Source organism: Bubalus bubalis, chromosome 6 (genome assembly GCF_019923935.1).
Source record: "Bubalus bubalis isolate 160015118507 breed Murrah chromosome 6, NDDB_SH_1, whole genome shotgun sequence".
Lineage (NCBI taxonomy): Eukaryota > Metazoa > Chordata > Mammalia > Artiodactyla > Bovidae > Bubalus > Bubalus bubalis.
The window spans coordinates 21045151-21066405 of NC_059162.1; the positions used below are offsets into that span (position 1 = coordinate 21045151).

The window sequence follows — 21255 nt, forward strand, 5'->3', positions numbered from 1 at the left end:
GTTGCCATGCCCTCCTCAGAGGATCTTCCTGACACAGGAATCTAACCCATATCTCCCATGTCTCCTGCATTGCATGCAGGTTCTTTCCCACTGAGCCACCTGGGAAGCCCATAGTTCCCTGTGCTATACTGTAAAACCTTTGTGGCTTGTTGCATATCCTTTTTTTAAATTAGAAATTCAGCATTCTGTTCACACTAAGTCAAACAAGTGGAATCAAAATGTCATAAATTTTAAAAATATTTATTTGGGGCTGTGCCAGGTCTTTGCTGCTGAAGGGGCTTTCTCTAATTGCGTTGAGCAGGGGCTCCTCTCTAGTTGCAGTGTGCGGGCTTCTCATTGTGGCGGCTACTCGTTGTGGAGCACAGGCTCCAGCAGACGGGCTCAATAGTCGTGGCTCACAGGCTTAGTTGCTCCATGGAATGTGGGATCGTCCAGGACCAGGGATCGAACACGTGTCCTATTGTCCATTGGCAGGCAGACTCGTAATCACTGGACCACCAGGTAAGCCCCACAAATACATCACTTATGTTCAGAGTAGTTTTCATAGAACGCCACTAGTTTGTGTGGATGCAAAGCTATTGACCTGTGGTTGTCTTCTCAGACAGAGCATAGTAAACATCAAGACCATGAGTCTATGGTGGTTGGTGGTGACCTACAGCACTCCTGTGCAGTGGGATTTAGTGACATAGAAGCTGAGGCTTAAAGAGAGGCACAGACAAGCAAGACAGAAAGTCACCCCCTGACCTCTGCTTACTTCCTACATGCCAATTCCTCCCTGGCTTTGGAAGCCTGAGACTAGAGCAGCTTCCCTGAAATACTGTCTCTTCTCTTTAGTTGCCTAGCTTTTCCAGGCTAGTGGCCTACACATGTCTGCCCACTGCCACCTCCCTAAGTGTCCCCGAACATTCATGAGAAAGTGAAGGAAGGACAAGCTACCCAAGCCCCTTGCCACCCTCCTTCTAGACTGTAGCACTGGAATGTGAAATGTCCCAAATTGCATATAACTTCAACCCTTTTAGATGCATTTTGACTTATTTTATGGCTTAGTGTATAGTTTCTCCTGGAGAATGTTCTCAGTGTACTTGAGAGAAACTGTAGTCTGCTTTTGTTGGGTGAAATGTCTACAGATGCCTGTAAGGTCCTATTGTTTAAATCTTATTTATCTTCTGCCTAGTTGTTCTATTACTGAAAGTGTAGAACTGAAATCTCCAATAATTATTGTTGAATTGTCTATTTCTCCCTTTGTTTCTGTCAGTTTTTCTTCGTGTATTGTGAGACTCTGTTAGATGCATTGTGTTTAAAACGATTTTATCTTCCTGATGGATTAACCCTTTAATCATTATAAAATGTCATTCTTTATCTCTGGTAACATTGTATTGTTGTAAAGTCTCCTGACTATTTTTTCTGGTGTTAGTATAGCTACTCCAGCTTCCTTACGGTTGCTATTTGCATAATTATGTTATGTTACCTGGCAAAAGGTACTCTGCAGATGTAATAAATTTGACCTCAAAGTGGGGAGACTATCCAGGTGGACTAACCTAATCACAGGAACCCTTTAAATCTGGGTCAAGAGGTCAGAAGACTAGTTAGGGAGTCAGAGAGAGTCCAAGCTGTCAGTGATTCAGTGAGTCTTTATGGGCTTCGAGGAAGCAAAGAAGAGGCAAAGAAACACACTCAGTACTACAGCTTCATAATTATTGCTACCCATATACCCTGACAACTTACAACTGCATTTATTGTGTGTGCTGTAAAGATGCAGGATTCCCACTATTTCTGACCATCCTTATCTTCTGCTTTGTCCTTGCACATTACTACAGCTCTCTGAACTGGGGGACCAACTGACAGGTTTTGCTCAGTCTCTTCTCTCACATGTGTGTGGCTCTCTGACTCTGTTGCAGGCGGGGTGCTGAGCTCAGGCTCCTGGGGTTATTGGAAGCTCCTGATTCATCTAGACTCTGAGAGTCACTTATCTGGAAAGCCAGAGCACCGTCCTCAAGCTTCCTATCACAAGAGATCAGTACATTAGTATATTGCCCTTCCCCAACCCAAGGCCATCGTCTCTAACATCTTTACCACTTTTTGGTGTATATGACCCACCCCCGGGCTACTCCCCTTCTTAGAAAACCACTTATTCCATCCCTACAGCACTGGGGACACTACCAGGTGACCAGCCCGAGGGCCAGTTTGCAAATCAGGGTGAAACAATGATCTGAGGATGCTTTGTCTAGATCACCAGAGGTGTAGGTGAATATGCCAAGGAGGTTACTTCTAAAGGTTCCACACTGCAGAAACACAGCAGAGTTGACATCCCACCATGGAAGACACAACCTGGAGGACCGGTTGTTACACCTCAGGCCAAACACTAATCCCTCCAGGATCACAACCTGATCCCCAAGGCTGCCAAGCTACTGTTTAGACCAAGTCTTGAATATCTTTTATTCCAAAATCACTGCTGGGTTCTCCACCATTTCTTCAGTTGACAGCAGCATTGCTTCTGGCTGCTAGATCTCTGCACAGAACAGACTTACCTGTGCCATAACCAATATAGCAGAGACAGTAAAAACGGTGACTCTTCTAATCTTGAATGCACAATAAAGATTCCCACACATGCTCTGCAAAGGCAGAAAATGAACTGTGGCAGAGTGAATAGTAAGCATACACCTCGGTCAGGAGTCAAAACTGGGTGTGTGTGCTCAGCTGGTAAATCCTGTCCGACTCTTTGCGACTCTATGGACTGTAGCCCTCTAGCTCCTTTATCAATGGAATTTTCCAGGCAAGAATACTGGAGCAGATTGCCATTTCCTTCTCCTGGGGATCTTCCAGACTTTCATATCTCCTGCATTGGCAGGAGGATTCTTAACCTGCCAGGAATAACCTACCTGGGAAGAGCAGTTCAAATGAAACCACACAGAGTGAATGACTCACACTGACCACAGTGAGTGACACTGCCACTGAGTCACCAATATTCTAAATTCAAGGTTGCTTGGAAAGCTCAGAACACTCCCAATAGGTCAGCTTCTGCAACCACCACATCTGACCTGGGGGACAGCACGGCTAAACTGAGAGCCCTTCAGGTTTGGGAACGTGGTCTGGAAAGAACCAAGTGGAAGAGAACTGCAACTAGGATACAATTCCTCCTTAGGCTACAAATTTCCAGCTGGGTTCTGGAGTCCAAAACAGTTCCTGTGCAAAGGTCTGCGTGCTCCAATGGCAGCTCTGAGAACTGACTAAGAATTTCCCAAGACTAAGCTGGGTAACATTTCCTCCAGCGAGTTTGCCTAGAAGGATCTTTAGTAGCCCTCATCCAGCTTCTGGAGAACTCAGTTGAATGAATTCAGAAGTCGGAAGTTCAGGCACATCAAAGGACTGCTGCTGGTCAGTTACTCCTCTGATTAGTGTGGTGCAGATGCTTTCAAGACCTTGATACTTGAAAAGGAAGCATCAGAGTGGTGCAAACCTTTGGAATTCTGTCTTCAAAATAAATGAGGCAGGAGGGGAGGCCCCTGAGGTGAGATCTGGATTCCCAAACATCGCTAACGAGGATGGATGTGGAAAGGGGACAGCCTTAATGAAAAACACTTCCAAGGAAGACCCCAGGGCTCTAAACGAAATTCCGAAATTCCAGATCTTTCCCCAGAAACCTGTGGCAAGGGTGCTTTCCCACCTTAGCTGATGCTCTGTTTGCTCGGGCCAAACACACTTCTCTTTGACGTCAGTCTTTCATACCACACTTTCAACTTGTAAGAAAAGCTTATTCTTCAATTGTGCGCTTTAATGCACACAATCTTTTTCGTGTGTGATTTAGGCCCTCAACTCTCCTGATAAAGGCGTGGAGATAGATTCAACTCGCGACGGTCGCTCCATCAAGACTTTAGAGTTTGAGACCTTTAAGCTCGGTCCTGGTTTTGGGCCGAAAATCGACCTCTCCTGGACCTGTCCTAGAGGGCCGGGGGCGGGGTCAAGAGCTCCACACCTCCGGTGGCGCGAACGGAAACGCTTCCGGCGGCGGCGGCTGAGTGGATTCAATTTGCCCAGAGCCCACGAGGCGCAGGTGCGCGGTGCGCGGGGCGACTCCGTGGTTCTTCCGCGCCCACTGCCAGCCTGGTTCTAACCCCGCGGGCAGTAACCGAAAAACGGTCTTGAAGAAAGAGAGGGAGAGGTGGAAATACTTTAAGAGAAAATAAGAAACCTCGGTGATTTCTTCATCTAAAGACACCCTGAAGATGAAGTCGGCGTCCGCAGGGGCTCAGTCCTCCCGGCGCTGGTGAAGGTGAGTGAGTAGACTTCCCAACAGCAGCTGGAGCCAAAGCAGACAACCTGGGCCCGGCAACCAGGGAGTAAGCAGCCCCTTTTCCTCCCCAGAATGGCAGCACTTGAACGTGTGTCTCTCCCTCGGCTTTTGAAGGATTCCCAGGACGCAACAAATAGGATTCTTTTCATTGCCCTTACTAAGGTCGGTAGTGGCTGGTGGCTAGATGGCGCAGCATCTTTTGTTTGCTGCTATGGCAGGCAACATTTTTCATTCACATCTCTCTCCTCTCACTTCTGATCCTTCCTGTAACTGCAGCCACCGGGATCCCGAGGGCAAGAAAAACTGGGAAATGCTGGTTATGGGGGTCAGCCTCAAGCACACAGATCAGGGGAGAAGGGTAGAGAGGAAATCTGGAAGGGCAGAGAAAATTTAGCCCAAATGTAATGTGAAAAAAAACATCCAAAAATGTGCACCTCCTAACGCACGGATCATATGCAAGGAGACGTGTTAAAAAATAATTTCCAGAAAAAGGTAAAATCATAACTTGCATAGTTATAACAAATGAACATGTGTTAAAGAATGTATTTGATTCCTAGGACAGAGGAATATAGGTGTTAAAAATCTGTTCGAAGATACAGTCAAAGTAACATTTGAAGATAAAGTGAACGAAATTTTTGATGAGTGAAATTGAACTTTCAAAAATTCAATAAATTTCACCGCCGGTCGTGATACTTACTGCGTCTTACTAAACATACACACAATACTACATCACAAAGACAACTGGATTTGAAAGGAACCGGTTTCCCCTGGACTGCTAGATGTTCCGTTCTCCCCATTGAACGCCGTTATTTGAAAAAAGGTGCACAGGCTTCAGCCGACTGCCAGACCGATGCTAGGCAGGACAAAGGTCAGGCAGGCAGCGGAGAGCGCTTGGCGGCAACACATAGAGGGTGGGAGAACAGGAGCAGGAGGCGGATGTCACTTCCCCTAGAGAGCGCCCGCCGGCCGGTTGGCCCGGTCGGACGGCGTGGGAGGAGGGAGGCGGGGACTAGGGCGGGGCGTGGGCTGGAGGGAAGCGCGGATTCCCGTTGACGTCACGGATGGGGCGTGTCGTATGTAGATATCTGAGCGCAGGGGCTGCCGGTACGTCTTCTGGTCTCCCGTGGCGTGGAGAGGACTTTTGCTTTGAAGTGCGTGTATCCGCTGTGTGGAAAGTCCAGGAAGGCTCGGGGATGCGGGGAGTGAAGTGAGCATGTCTATACAGTGTAGGGCGTATGAGGTTGAGGTGGGGCAGGCAAGCAGCGATGTTATGTATTTGGGAACAACTATGATTGTAAAGGTGGTGATTTCATACCGGTATTAGTCGAATGTACTCTCGATTTGTTGATGTCTATTCGGTTTTCTCAAATGGGGAACTGAGTTACTGGGTGAATATGCGTCACGGTTTCCTTTGGTTTTTCATGCATGCAAAAACAGACTTCATTGATGGATGTTAGCTTTATGTTTTATTTTTATGCAATAAGGTGATTTATCAGTTATCACACAGGTGTGCAGCAGAAGTTTTATGCTACTGAGAATGCTTTGTGTATGTAAGCTCCTGAGGTTGCAACTGTAATCAGACTTGCAGAAGAACCAAGAGTCGTTATGTGACCAGTTTTTTCATCTGATGATGAGAGACTGCAAGTAAGCCATTTTTCCTACTGGTTTTCTGTTATTTAATCTAGGACGTTATTTCTTGAATCGTCAGCTGACTTGCTTTCACATCTTACCAAGTTGCTTCGTCTTGGCCTAAATGGATTTAGTGGTGTCTGATTTTTTGCAACCCTATGAACCATAGCCTGCGAGGCTGGTTTGTCCATGAGATTTCTCAAGCAGGAATACTGGAGTGGGTTGTCATTTCTTGCTTCAGAGAATTTTTCTCACCCAGGGGTCAAGCTCGGATCTCTTTAAGTCTTCTGCACTGGTAAGTGGTATTTGTTTGTTAGTTTGTTTTTACCGCTAGTGAATTATTGGTAGTGTGTCCCTGCTCAGTCGTGTCCGACTCTTTGCAACTCCATGGACTGTAACCCACCAGACTCCTGTGTCCGTAGGATTTTCCAGGCAAGAATTCTGGAGTGGGTCGCCATTTCCTTTCCCAATCATTTCTAGGGAATTCCCTAAGTACCACCCCACTTACAATTTGCACCCCAAGCAGCCTTTTCGTATTTCTAGATCCAGTTCTCTCTCCCCCTCACCTTTTCTCTCAGACTTTCTCTTACTACCTCCCTAGACAGAAAGCAGTAGTTCTCTTTCCTAAGCTTCCAATGAGCACCTGACATGCTTCAGTAACCTGGCAAATTAGGAAGTTTCCTAAACATCCCTTCTCCTTAAATGGCAGTAAGAATTCTACAGGGCATTTTTTTTTATTCAAATATAATCTTAGTTTTTTCCCTATCTGAAAATATTGATCTACAGTTTAGAAGAAAACCTCAGGTCCAGTGTGGCAGATGTGGCCTATTTTGCCAATCCCTTCACTCTCAGTTCTGATCCACAAAGTATTTGCAAATAGAAACTACAGGGACGATTCTTACTACTTTAAAAAATTAACTTCTTAAGATATAATTAGAAAATAATGACATTTTTAAAAATTAATTTAAGACATTAAAACTTGGAACGATTCTTATTACTTTAAAAAATTAATTTCTTAAGATATAATTTGAAAATAATGCATCCATTTCAAGTTTGATGACTTTTGACAAATCAATGTACCCAAGGAACCACTACCCTGTTCAAGAAAAAAGAACTTCCCCACTACTCCAAAATGTCCTCCTGTGCCCCTTTGCAGTCAATCTCCCTACTACTCCCTGTCCCAGGTAATCAGTGATCTAGTTCCTGTCACTATGGACCAGTTTTGTCAGTTCTCAAAATTCAGAGTATGTACTTGTTCATCACCCAGCATGATGCTTTTGAGAGCAATCCATATTATTGCCAAGTATCAGGAATTCATTTCATTTTATAGAAGAGTAATATTCCTTTGACTGTATCACAATTATATCCATTCACCTCGTGATGGATATTTGAATGGTTTTCAACTGGGGGGTCTAGAGGGCTTCCCTTGTGGCTCAGACGGTAAAGAATCTGCCTGCAATGTAGGAGACCTAGGTTGAATCCCTGCGTCAGGAAGATCCCCTGGAAAAGGAAATGGTCTGGAGAATTCCAAGAACAGAGGAGCCTGGCGAGCTACAGTCCATGGGGTTGCAGAGAGCTGGACACTGACCGAGTGACTAATGTGAACAGAGCTACATAAAAGCAACCCTTTTTTGTGGGCATATATTTTATAAATTTCATTTAAAATTTTTAATTCTTTAATATGAATTTATTTTGTGAAGGATATTACATTCACAAATACAAAAATTATTCAAATGTCCAAAAGGCTGAATTGTTTCCTATCAAGAGCATATTTAATATAAGCCACACAGTATGTCAGGTGTATTATTAGATTATTTCATTTAATCTGCACAACAACTTTATGAAGTACTTATTATTATTTTCATGTGAAAGTGAAAGTCACTCAGTCATGTCTGACTCTTTGCGACCCCATGGACCATACAGACTATGGAATTCTCCAGGCCAGAATACTGGAGTGGGTAGCCATTTCCTTCTCCAGGGGAATCTTCCCAACCACACTTGCAAAACTGGCATTGCCCACAGTCAAACAGAAGGCAAGTAGCAGCAAGTTCTGCCAATCCCACAGCCACACCTCATCAGATTGGGCTCCTAACCACAAACCCACCCTAATGTCATTGTAATAAACTCAGTGTGTCTGACAGACCTGGAAACCAATATCCAAGCAGGCCCTAGTCATGGTGTTATTTCTTGATTGGCTTTTTTTGGTCAAAAACTCATCTGTTGGGGGTGCAGAGCATAATAGCATGGACAGACTTCTTTGAGACTGAGGAAATCTGTTAGAAACTCTAAAAACCCGTTTTCTAATCAGTTAAGGCACTGAAAGTTAACTTTGGTCTTGGTTCATATATTTCATATTTGACCAAGGAAACTTCCCACTGTTGGGGATGAGTAGGATGTACAACTTTTACTTTCAATGACCTAGATACTCCATCTGCATATTGTGCTTTTTAATTAGTTTTCTTTGGACCTACCCTTAAACATCATCCCACTCTCTACTCACACTCTCAGTACTCACTCGGATCTCAGAGGCTTCTGGGACTGAACAGATCTATGAATGCCATCCCCGAGGTAGTCAGGAAGGGATGACAGTCCTTCCCTCCATGCTCCTGGCTTTCCTATTTGGCCCCCGTAGTTCCAGGTCTTAATGTCTTAAATTATGTTTAAATGTCTATTGTTGTTGTTAGCCTTTAGAGGGTTCTTTTTTATTTTTTGCTAACTCTAAAATGTTTATTCTCTAAAAAGTTAGTTGCTTTTTATACAGTTGTACAAAGTTCTTAATGTTTCTTTGGCAATGGAATATATTGGAATTTTCAGTCAGTTCAGTTCAGTCGCTCAGTCATGTCCGACTCTTTGCGACCCCATGAATCGCAGCACGCCAGGCCTCCCTGTCCGTCACCAACTCCACGAGTCTACCCAAACCCATGTCCATTGAGTCAGTGACGCCATCCAGCCATCTCATCCTCTGTCGTCCCCTTCTCCTCCTGCCCCCAATCCTTCCCAGCATTAGGGTCTTTTCCAATTGGAATTTTACAACTATATAAAAATGTTACCTTTACCTAAGAAAGAGTATTTACTATATGTACATAGTTGACTGACAAAATTCTCTACCATCCAGCACCCTATTTAATTAACAAAATAAGTTGCCTCAAAAGGGATATTACAGGATTTCTAAAAAAAGAAAGAAAAAGAAAGATAGACTGACCTCCTTCCCGCCACACACACACACACACACACACACACACACACAACCTTCTGTAGCTCAAAACACAGTATCATCACAGCCCTGCTGTTGTCGTTCAGTTGCTAAGTCATATCTGACTCTGCAACCCCATGGACTGCATCAAGCCAGGCCTCCCTGTCCGTCACTATCTTCCAGAGTTTGCCCAGGCTCATGTCCATTGAATCAGTGATGCTACCAATCCATCGCATCCTCTGTCGATCTCTTCTCCTCTCCTCCTGCCTTCAATCTTTCCCAGCATCAGGGTCTTTTCCAATGAGCCAGTTCTTCACATCAAGTAGCCAAAGTATTGGAGTTTCAGCATCATTCTTTCCAATGAGTATTCAGGATTGATTTCCTTTAGGATTGACTGATGTGATCTCCTTACTGTCCAAGAGACTCTCAAGAGTCTTCGCCAGTACCACAATTTCAAAGCATCAATTCTTCAGCGCTCAGCCTTCTTTATGGTCCAACTCTTATATCTGTACATGACTACTGGAAAGACCATAGCCTTGACTACATGGACCTTTGATGGCAAGGTGATGTCTTTGCTTTTTAATACACTGTCTAGATTTGTCATAGCTTTCCTTCTAAGAAGCAAGCATCTTCTAATTTCATGCTGCAGTCACCATCCACAGTCATTTTGGAGCCTAAGAAGAGAAAATCTCTCTGCTTCCACCTTTTCCCTGTCTATTTCCCATAAAGTGATGCGACCGGATGCCATGATCTTAGTTTTTCTATGTTGATTTTTAAGCCAGATCTTTCACTCTCTTTCACCTTTATCAGGAGGCTTTTTAGTTCCTCTTCACTTTCTGCCATTAGAGTGGTATCATCTGCATATCTGAGGTTGTTGATATTTCTCCTGGCAGTCTTGATTCCCACTTGTAACTCATCCAGCCTGGCATTTTGCATGGTGTACTCTGCATATAAGTTAAATAAACAGGGTGACAATATACTGCCTTTGTATTCCTTTCCCAATTTCACAGTCCTATTTGCAGGCAACGTGCGGCAACTGCCAAATACAATTTAGTGATAAGATAGATCCTTTCAGTGATGAAAAAATACTTTCAACTTCCACTGGAGTTCTATACATAAGAAATTACCTAACCTTCTGTTGGGAGAAGGCAATGGCACCCCACTCCAGTACTCTTGCCTGGAAAATCCCATGGATGGAGGAGCCTGGTGGGCTGCAGTCCATGGGGTCACAAAGAGTTGGACACAACTGCGTGACTTCACTTTCACTTTTCACTTTCATGCATTGGAGAGGGAAATGGCAACCCACTCCAGTGTTCTTCCCTGGAGAATCCCAGGGACGGGGGAGCCTGGTGGGCTGCCGTCTATGGGGTCGCACAGAGTCGGACACGACTGAAGCGACTTAGCAGCAGTAGCAGCAGCAACCTTCTGTTATACCAGATATATTTAATGCTCATGTTTTAGGATGAGCATTGTATTGTATTGTATCTTTGAAATTAAGCGGAAAAACAAACAACCTAGTGCAATGACAGATACACAGCAAATTCTCTTCATTCCTCTCAAAGATTGAAACCAATTCTTAGGACCAAGAAGAACTAGAAATCCATCTATTTCCAAAGACTTGTTTGTAGACTATGCAGCTAGTTTGTTGTCTTTCCTGTATTCAAAGTCTGCAAGCTCCTTGCCTCCATGACCTCCTCTCAATCCACCACGAAATCCTTGAGGAGTGGTGAAGGTACCACCTCGACCATTACTACAACTTCAGCCACCACAGAAACCTCTCTTTTATGATAAACAATTTGCTTGAAAGTTCAACTATTTCTTAATTTTTGCATTTTTGATTTTCTTGCATTAAATATATGTACTATTAAGTGGAATATTTTAAAATAGAAATAGAATCTGTAAGAGCTCAATTTTATAAAAGCATATGTAGATGCTTTTCTGTTGATATATGAAAACAACTCTATCAATATTTACCTACATTAACAAAAGTTATTTTTGAATTTAAGAGGTTTCAAAACTTTACATATTTGTTTCTTCTTCAGCATTTGAATTTTATATAATCAGCACATAAAATTTTTGCAAAAAAATGTAAAAACTTAAAAATAGATTTGAAGAAAATACATAAAGATGTTAATAGTAGTTAATTTCAGGAATTGGAACTATGGATGACTGCTTGTTTACTTCTTTATATGTAGTTAACATTTTTTAATTTAGAAAATGAATGACCTGGAAGTGAAAGAAGAGAAGAGCTATGAAAGAGGTATGGAGTAGGTGAGAGGAAGAGATAAAGGGGAGAGAAAACCTAGTTCTGGCAGGAATTGTGTTTAAGTTGGAGAATTGGGGGGAACTGCTGTTGGAATGGGTTCACAGGTAGAGCTAGTGGTAAAGAACCTGCCTGTTAATGCAGGAGACATAAGACATGTGGGTTTGATCCCCAAATTGGGAGGATTCCCTGGAGGAGGGCATGGCAACCCACTCCAGTATTCTTGCCTGGAGAATCTCATGGACAGAGGAGCCTGGGGGGCTACAGTCCATAGGGTCACAAGAGCCAGACTCGACTGAAGCAACTTAGCACGCATGCATGCTGTTGGGATAAGAAAGATGTTTGGGAGGCAAGTGGGTCATGAGGATACTTAGTACAGTTTAATGGCTGTTACATGACTCCTCCTCGTTGTTTTACCAAAAGAAATATTCAGGCTTAAATTTCTGTCAAGCATTTTTACCGCTTGTGTTTCTCTTTGATTGGCAGCGTATCTTGTGGACCCAAGTGGGCTTCAGATCAAATTCCTCCTTTCAGATGCTACGCACTGACTGAGCAATTGAACAAGTTCGATAAGCTTTCCATGTCTCAGTTTTCTCATACATGAAATGAGGATGGTGATATGATAGAAGCCTGTTGAAAGGATTAAATAAGTGCACCCATGTAAAACTTGTAGACCATGCCTGGGCACATGGCACTTTGCATGTCATCATTGAGTGTAAGCTTTTACATTTTGGCACAATACTGCATAAAGTCTGGGTGTGGTTTTATTTAAGTTACTGATGGCTTGCAGTGTCTGTGGAGCCTCCAAGAGAGAGTAAAGCAATCCTGTTTGATCAGCAGTAATCGCCTGGACTGGAAGGATCTGAGTTTATCAGCTGATCTGATCAGCTCAACAAAACAGCAATAATGGTCCAACTCCTTGCTTCAAGAATGCTGAACTTAAAAAAAAAAATCATGGTTTTACACTGGAAAATATTCCCCTACACATGACACAAGACCCAGAATTTTTAAAAAGTGATACATATGACTACATACAAATTTAAATTCAAAATACAAGCAATGAACTTTAGAAAATATATATGTAATACAAAGATACATATGCCCCAAAACAGTAGTCTCTTGATCCCTTCTCATGTTCCTTTTTTCCAGGGATAACCCCTTTCACTGCATGTTTGGCTATGTATCTCCTTATCTCTAAATAAATACTGATGCTCCGATTTTCCAGTTTCCCACCCCAGATGCTGCAGACCGGCCTGAACAGGGGAAAGTGGAGTGTGTGTGGTTCCCTGCCTGCCAGTCAGTCATCTCCAAGGCAGCCGCCAGGACTTCCACTCACCTGCAGACCCACACAGCCCACCTCACCACTCCACATGGAACCGCAAAGGGAACTTTGCCAGAACAAATGCCACTCCAGCAGCTTTGCGATTTGGGGTGAATCGGGTCGGGGACACTTCAGTAAAGGGTGGGAGCTGCTCCAGAGTGAGGCGCTGTGGTCACCCCAACCCAGCGACCACCCACTCCTCTCCCTTCCAATCCCTTTCTCCCTTCTGGCTCATCCTGTGTTCCCTCCTGATGTTTGCCTTCCTCGGATCTTTTCGCCAGCCTCACACCTTTGTTTCTTGTCCTACAATGACAGCTGCGTCATTGAGTCCTTTGTAACCACTGAAAGTTCCAAATTGTAAGTATCAGAGTGATGCCTCTTAGCACCGCGAAGGGAAAACTTGAGCTGTTCCAGTCCATCACGGGCCTCATTAGTGTTTTTCTCCCAAGCAGTAGAGGACACAAGTGTTTCCATTCGCTCACGTTGTGAGAAATCATCTCCGTGGAGCAGAGTGGCGGCAGAACAAAGGGAACCCGGCCCCCGGCTCCAGACTCCCAACAGCCTCATCTCCCCTTCGGCCACGGAGCAGCCTGGCCGGGTGGCCCTGGGTCAGGGAGCTGGGTCTCCTCAGACGCCGGAATATGCTACCCAAGCTCCTCTTTCGGTCTGAGCTTGGGACCAAAGCACAGGATTCCATGAGTGAAGGTTCGAATCTTGACTGAACAGCAGCTTTGCATGGCCAACGGAGACTTAAGAGTGAGAAACTCTGAATAAAATCATAATAAACTGGGACACGGCCAATAAAAAGTCGGAAAAATAGAGAACTTGAATAAAACGCAGTTCTTCCCATTCAGGTCTGGAACTCTCCACCCGAAAGCTGTCGGGATTCCCGGCTGATTAGCGACATCGCAGGCCCTCCGTGTCACCATTTACTCACAGGGACATCGTTTCTAATTAATCAGAAAGGTCCCACGAGATTTGAACTCGGATCGCTGGATCCAGGGTCCTCACCATTACACCATGGAACCTCTTTGGCAGCTACCTTCTCTCCACTGCCAGGGAAAGGGCATCTGCTTCTTCAGCCTCCATATGTCCCATTCCTACTCCCAAGACTTGAACACAGTTGACCCTCATCCCTTTTGCTTTCTTTCTGCTCCTCTCCTTTGATAGGCTCAGTTCACTCTCACCTCAGAAAATAAGGTAAAATCCGCTTTGGGTTTTGTGCCAGGGAAGAGCCCCCTAGCTCTCCATCATTAACCACATATTCTGCCCTGGTTAAGCAGAATGTCCCATCTTGAGCTAAAATTTCTGCAAATAAGAGTGTTATTTGCCTTTTCCTTGCCTTCACTTTTTCTCATTGCTCCAAGAGGGCAGATGGTTGTCAGGGCAGGCGGCGGGATTTCCTGGGTCCCTTAGTTTTCCCATAGTACAGATTACCCTCCAAAACCGCCGCCAGCACCTCTTATCTGTAACATGTAAACTGTGTCAGCAGTGGAGTGGAAATGGAGGCAGGAGAACTCTCCTTTTCTTCATACATTTCTGATCTGGGAGGGGTAAAGTTTTCTCACAGAAAGTGTGTATTTGTTAGATTTGTAATATAAGTAAAAATAACCATTTACATCAAACACCTCAGACAAACTAGCTATACTCACCTAGAAGTGAAGGGAACTTCTCTCAGTCTTGTCTGACTTTGTGACCCCATGAACTGGAGCATGCCAGGTTCCAAGAGATTCTCCAGGCAAGAATACTGGAGTGGGTGGCCATTCCCTTCTCCAGGGGATCTTCCCAACCCAGGGATTTAACCTGGGTCTCTTGCATTGCAGGCAGATTCTTTACCCGCTGAGCCACTAGGGAAGACCCAAACTCACCTGGGGTGACTCAAAATCAACCACATGTCGAGGAGGGCATGAGGCACAGCTCTGACACTTAGGCAGTCACGGACTCTTTGGTCAGGTCGATCAAGTCAGTTTCTCTCCCATTTCTTAACATATCAAACCCAGAAATTGCAGTTTAAAAAAAGGCATACAAATATCAAGGTACCCAAGAGCACTGATTGTTGAATCATAGAGGATGCACATCCAAGTTGTCTTACAGTACAGATGGTACTTATGTACCCAAAATACCACTACATTAAATATTTGCATGTATAATAGGTATAAATCCTATCAGGGCTCAGAATAATAATCTTTAGTTCTTCATTGTATCCTAAAACTGTTTGCTCTCTAACCCAATACACAGAACAGAAAAAAATAGCACTAGTTTTTGGCCAGCCAAAAAACACAGAAAGATGGCTAGTGTTGCCTGGAGATGTATTTTGTTCCAAAAGACTGGACGGAGAGGTTGACTCGAGGAAGGAGGCAAAGGGGAAGCTCTTATTATGAGGAGGAAGTTCACAGCTCCAGAGTGAAAAGATCAAACTTCTTTTTGAAAATCAAGATGTTGAGTGGTAATAAACAAGACAAAGTACTCCTCCAGGAAAATTGAAGAAAGGTCAAGGTTTATGGATACAAGGACCTGAAATGGACTCTGACTCATAAAGGAAGAAAAGAAATCCATAGAAAGTATGTTGAGAGATCACAGAATGGCCAGGAAACCTGGAGAACAGGGCTCTCACAAGGGGCAAGGACAGAATCAGGTGAGGTTAGAACTGGGATGCGTGAAGATGTGCATTCTTCCCATTTCCTCCAGCCTGTACATCTGTCCTGATCTGCAAGCAGAGAACTGGCAATGAAGGGTGGTCCAGCTGTATCGGAGCAACCTGCAAGAACAATCACAGGAGCCTTTGTCTTGATTCCATTTACAGAAATTTCTAGAAGTATCAAGTTAATTTAAGGTGAACTATATAAGGTTAGAGTTTGTCAGATTCTAAGAACAGTGACAATATGATTTCACAGCTGATAACATGATTCATCCAGTAGTTTCTAAACCCAGGCACATCTGACAACAAATGCTTACATTCCTCCCATTTTAAAGCAGAAAGAAGGGAGACACAAGAAATTTTCTTTATTTGTCTAAGGCCACATAAGGACAGAACTATTTTTACAACCCGGAATTTGTGCACTCAAGCACAGATAGTTGGATCTCTCTTCTCAGAAGTGGGTGTATCAAGATTTCTCAGTTGTAGGGACGGGAAGAAGACCAAGAAGAGGAGAGAAGGCAAGAGAGGGAGGGGGGAAGGGTAGAGGCACAAACACTTTTATTCTCTCCTTCCTCCCCTCTCCTTAGGCCTCCTTGATTCTTGCCTGCACCAGCCCTGTCCCTCCTTCCCCACTCTGCTACCTGGAGTGGAGCAATGTTCAGCTCTAAGGATTCCTGCCCAAGCCTCCTGGGAGGTCTCCATGCCTTCCTCCCAAACCAGCCTTCCCAGCTTGGTTTTCACCCTTTCCCGCTCCCAGGCAAACCTCACAGAACGCAGCCTACCCAGGCTGGGATGCAGGAGCTTCAACCCGCTGGCGCTGCTCCGGGAGCCTTTCCGTTGCCCACCCCACTGGATGCTGCGGTTTCCAAAAACTGGGATAAAGGCTTTTTAGAAAGAACCGTCCATTTCGACAACTTTTCTGTATGTCCCTTCTCAACAGTCTTCATGGGACGAAGGGCTAAAGAAGACAATGTATTCATCCAAGTCCTAGAGCATCCCAGTGAGTGCCCGACTCTGTCCCTGGCGTGCAGACACAGAGCGACCATCCCTGCAACCTCTGTGCTTAGTCGCTAAGTCCTGTCCAACTCTTTGCCACCCCATGGACTTAGCCCACCAGGCTCATTATCCATGGGGATTCTCTAGGCAAGAATACTGGAGTGGGTTGCACGCCCTCCTCCAGGGGATAGTCTCAAACCAGGGATTGAACCCGGGTGTCCTGCATTGCAGGCGGATTCTTACCATCTGAGCCCCAGGGAAGCCCACTCTGGTGGAAATCGCCTGGTGGACACAGGAAACCGAAGCACAGCCCCAGAGGCCTATGCCAGGGTGGGCAAACTGATTCGTTGGGTGTAGGTGAGGACGTGGGAAGAGCCATCATGGGAGCCCACCGTTTGTTCAGCTGTCCTTGGATCTATTTCCGTTCAGGCCCGAAGGATTGGAGCCCTGGCTCCTGGTATCTCTGGGGGCTCTGGCATCTGTGGTCATAGAGGGCACGGAAATGGCACCGTTTCCTTAGGGGCAGGGGTCTTATCCTAGGAAGAAGTGTCAACTCCATAGACTCCAGGAAAGGCCGGTACTGCTGTCTCCATAGCGCAATCGACTAGCGCGTTTGGCTGTTAACCGTAAAGGCTGATGGTTCGAGCCCACCCAGGGACGGCGGGGTGGCATTTTAGAGACCACCAAAGAGACTCCCTTTTGCCAGGAGAACACCAGAAAGTGCAGCGGCAAGCCGGAACGCAGAGAAAGAGCACAGGAGTCAGGTCCAAAGGAGCAGCGGAGAGGGCGGGTCCCGGGGGATTGGAAGCATCGATCATTCCTGAGAGCCCAGAGTGCTGACCGCCTGTGCCATGACAAGGGCCACCGCGGCGCGGGACCGCAGAGCGGGAGGGGCGGCGTCCACACTGCTCGGCCACGGAATCTCCTGGCTTTGGACGCACCCACCGTCCCCGCCTCCTGCGGATTCCGGGAGCTCCTGAGCTCGGGTGCAGAGTTAAGGGTCTGAGGACTCTGCGTTGGATGCGGGACCCCGAATGCAGCCTGTGGGGGCCTGAGGGTCCTCAATTGAGGGGAGATGAGGAACCCTAAAGCAGGGCTTCAAGGTTCCTGTTTGAGTGTTACCATTTGGTGGTCTGGATGCTGGTGGCAGCATTCGGTATTTCATGGATACAGTGTTAAGTAACGGAGGTTGGCCGGTTTCCGTAGTGTAGTGGTTATCACGTTCGCCTTACACGCGAAAGGTCCCCGGTTCGAAACCGGGCGGAAACAGGTTGCTCTCTCCCGGCCCCAACCCCACCACCACACCGCATTTGCATTGGCAAAGGCGAAAGGCAAGAGATGAGGCAGCAGACTCGGCTGTAGGCCGCTGAGGTATTTCCTTTTCTGCTTTCTGACGATTCATCTTACACTCATCTTTCTCCTGAGGAAGCGAAATAACCTTTTTCTTCACAGTTCCTTGGTAGTCTAGTGGCAAGGATTCAATGCTCTCGGCGCTGCGGCCCCTAGTTTGATTCCCGGTCAGGGAAAACTTGCTCTCTTCCAGCGTCTGCACTCACACAAGTCACTCTCTTCCTGCCCAGATGGGAACAGTATTTTGCTTAAAGGTCCAGTGGGGAACATTTCTGCACAGAGTTTCTAAATGCCACTGAGTCCGGGCCTCAGGGTCCTGGACCTCAGGCTGGCTGTTGGAGCTGAGATGCCGCGAACAGCTTGGCTGGCCAGCTCTGGCCTCCACTCTTTTCTCCTGGCATGGTAAACCCAGAGTCTTACTTAACAGAGTTTTCATTCAAAGAGAATGTGGGGCTTCAGTTCCAAAAATTCATTCAAAACCAAAACCAAAAGCTTTTGAAATATACCAAAAGTTTGCAAGATGGTATATTCTGTACCTACGTGGGCAGTTAACATCATCTTCTTTCTTTATGTAAGAGTTATGACATCACTTGATAATAACATGCCGACATCTCAGGATCGTTCCTTTACTTGGGAGTCCCTCTCAAAGCTATCTTCCGTGGGACCTGTCTTTCAAGGACAGGAACAGCTTGGCTGTCCAGAAGAGGGCCCTCTTGCCCCTCAGGAACCTGGAATCTGGTCTCTTTTGGAAGGGTATGTGTGTTAGTCGCTCAGTCGTGTCAGACTTTTTGAGATCCCTTTGGACTGTAGCCCACCATGCTCCTCTGTCCATGGGATTCTCCAGGCAAGACTACTGGAGTGGGTTGTCATTTTCTTCTCCAGGGGATCTTCCCAACCCAGGTCTCCTAAATTGCAGGCAGATTCTTTACCATCTGAGCCACCAGGGAAGCCCAAAACAAAAACGACCGCAATGCATTGACCAGGAATCAAACTGGGTCTCCCACGTGATAGGCGAGAATTCTACCACTGAACCACCAATGCCCCTACTGAAAGGCTTTTTAAAAGAATAACTTAGATGGTGTTTTATTCAGCTGTTTTCCAAGTACAGGCAGGCCTGTCATGCCCTGTGCTTGTACGATGGTCTAGGCTTTGATCCTCTGCCCTCTGTAGCACTGGCTGCCCTCTGGCCTCTTGCAGGTTGCTTTGGTGGGCAGTCAGTGGTGTTTTGATCAGTCTGATTGGTGGAACCACTTCGTCCTCACCCCCACTGGCTCAGTCATGTCCTACTCTTTTCAGTCCCATGAACTGTAGCCAGTCAGGCTCCTCTCTCTATGGGATTTTCCCGCTACTTTGCTAGAAACCCATCGGGTCAGTGCAGCTGCCCCCTTCACTCTTGCCTGCCTCCCTGTGTCCTGCAGGGACCATAAAGTGTTCTGTCAGGACACAGAGGTGAAAAGTCCTTCTCTGTGGCTGGTGGAATAGAGAACCAGATGGGAAACCCGTCCAAGGGAGGGGGAGTATCCTCAAGAGCTTTCCAGGACTGTTGAGTGGGTGCTGTCAGGTGGGTCTAAGCCCCAGGATAATAATGCCTAGTCTTGTGTTGTTCTGGCCTTGACCCAGTCCCAGGTCCAGTCTGAATTCAAGCACAGAGGCATCCAGCTTTACCACACATATTCCACTCTCCTTCTCTCCAAAGTGGGGTAGTGAATCACCTTTTCTATCTCAGTGAATACAACACATATGGGTTTTTTTTTTTTTTCCCCTTGAACTTCCTGTTTTCCTGAAATGTAACTCAGGAATATAAAAAAACGTATAGATTTAGATAAATTAGTGCTCTCCATGCTACGTACAAGAAAAAATTTCAAATTGATAGTAAGGATGAATCTTGAATACTTTTAACACTCTGCTGCTACTGCTGCTAAGTTGCTTCAGTCCTGTCCGACTCTGTGCGACCCCATAGACGGTAGCCCACCAGGCTCCCCTGTCCCTGGGATTCTCCAGGCAAGAACACTGGAGTGGGTTGCCATTTCCTTCTCCCATGCATGAAAGTGAGAAGTGAAAGTGAAGTCGCTCAGTCGTGTCCGACTCTTAGTGACCCCATGGACTGCAGCCCACCAGGCTCCTCCATCCATGGGATTCTCCAGGCAAGAGTACTGGAGTGGGGTGCCATTGCCTTCTCCTTCTAACACTCTAGATAATTCTAATAATTGATGTATAATTGTATAGAAAATATTTGTCCTGTCATACTCTCAGAGATGACTCCTGGTATGCCTTACCCAGCTTTAATAATTTTGGTCTAAAAACTACTTCATGTTGACTTTCAGATTTTCTAAAAATGTGGAAAATATTGGTGCCATATTATTATAGATTGTAGAAGTCTTGCATTTATTTTCTATTCAAAATCCTAATGAAAATGAACTGCCTAAATTTCCTGTATTGCTTTGATTCCCATAAAGTGAAAGTGAAAGTGAAGTCACTCAGTCGTGTTGGACTCTTTGCGACCTCATGGGCAGTAGCCTGCACCAGGCTCCTACGTCCATGGGATTTTCTAGACAAGAGTACTGGAGTGGGTTGCCATTTCCTTCTCCCGGGAATCTTCCCGACCCAGGGATCGAACCCAGGTCTCCTGCATTGTAGACAGACGCTTTACCATCTGAGCCACCAGGGAAGTCCTGATTCCCATAAGCAAACTCTAATTCCAAAAAAAATTTCCATTTATAATATTCAAATTTATGTGTCACAGAAAATTAAATATACCGTATAATATTTTTTCAACGAAGATTAATAAGTCTTTTAATTATAGAAATCATAGTTACTTATATTCCCCTTTCAACGTGGGGGTAAATGTTTTTAGGTATCATCTAATATGTGAATATCAGACATGGCAGCTCATCCCTGGCACCCATTTACTCACAGGGACAACCGTGCAGTTACAAGATGGGCAGTGCGAAGCCCCCTCACGGGGCAGGACTCCATAAGCTCAGCCTCTGCCTTTCACTCCAGAGACCCAGGGGACATGACGAGGGGGAGGCACTGGCTGGGCCGCTGCGCCCCTGGCCGGGGCTTGGAGGGCAGAGGAGGGGCCGGGCTCTGATGGCTAGCGATGGGCAGAGCTGCCCGGGTCCAGCGAGGACGCCCCGGGTCGGTCCCACACCTGTCCGCCGTGTCCGTGTGAACCACGCCGCTGAGGGTCGCGGGAGCCAGAAGGCGGGTCGTATTAGGGGAATAGGGTTCCCTATTAGAAAAAGTGTTCTTCTAACTAGGGTTCCCTATTAGAAAAAGTGTTCTTCTTCTAACTAGGCAGAAAGGTCCCACCGAGATTTGAACTCGGATCACTGGATTCAGAGTCCAGAGTGCTCACCATTACACCATGGAACCCCCTGGGGAGCCACCTGGTCTCCATTGCCACAGAACAATATCCGCTTTTTTAGCCTCCATACGTCCCACCCATAAGCTCAGGGCAGTTCTCCTAAGGCTCTGAGGAGACTCCAATACAGTTGACTCCTGTGGGTGCTCATCCTTCTTGCTTTCTCTCTGCTCCTCTCCTTTGATCAACTCAGCTCACTCTCACCTC

At 45.8% G+C, this 21255-nt stretch overlaps 1 long non-coding RNA gene and 2 other non-coding genes across 12 annotated transcripts; 2 read left to right on the forward strand and 1 right to left on the reverse strand.

Annotated features, from left to right (window-relative positions):
• The first annotated feature begins 5322 nt into the window (after positions 1-5322).
• LOC112585568 lies at positions 5323-13546 on the forward strand. 10 transcript variants are annotated; one of them, XR_006551669.2, is made up of 5 exons: positions 5325-5935; positions 6026-6215; positions 11328-11373; positions 11863-12091; positions 12602-13546. It is a non-coding gene; the product is annotated as an uncharacterized LOC112585568 (long non-coding RNA). The 10 variants fall into 10 exon arrangements; XR_006551673.2 differs by having other exon boundaries at positions 5326-5935; positions 6162-6215; XR_006551668.2 differs by lacking the exon at positions 11328-11373 and having other exon boundaries at positions 5328-5935.
• A 3981-nt stretch (positions 13547-17527) lies between these two features.
• TRNAV-UAC lies at positions 17528-17600 on the forward strand. Its single transcript has one exon. It is a non-coding gene; the product is annotated as a tRNA-Val (tRNA).
• A 3387-nt stretch (positions 17601-20987) lies between these two features.
• On the reverse strand, positions 20988-21059 carry TRNAQ-CUG. Its single transcript has one exon. It is a non-coding gene; the product is annotated as a tRNA-Gln (tRNA).
• Positions 21060-21255: the final 196 nt, after the last annotated feature.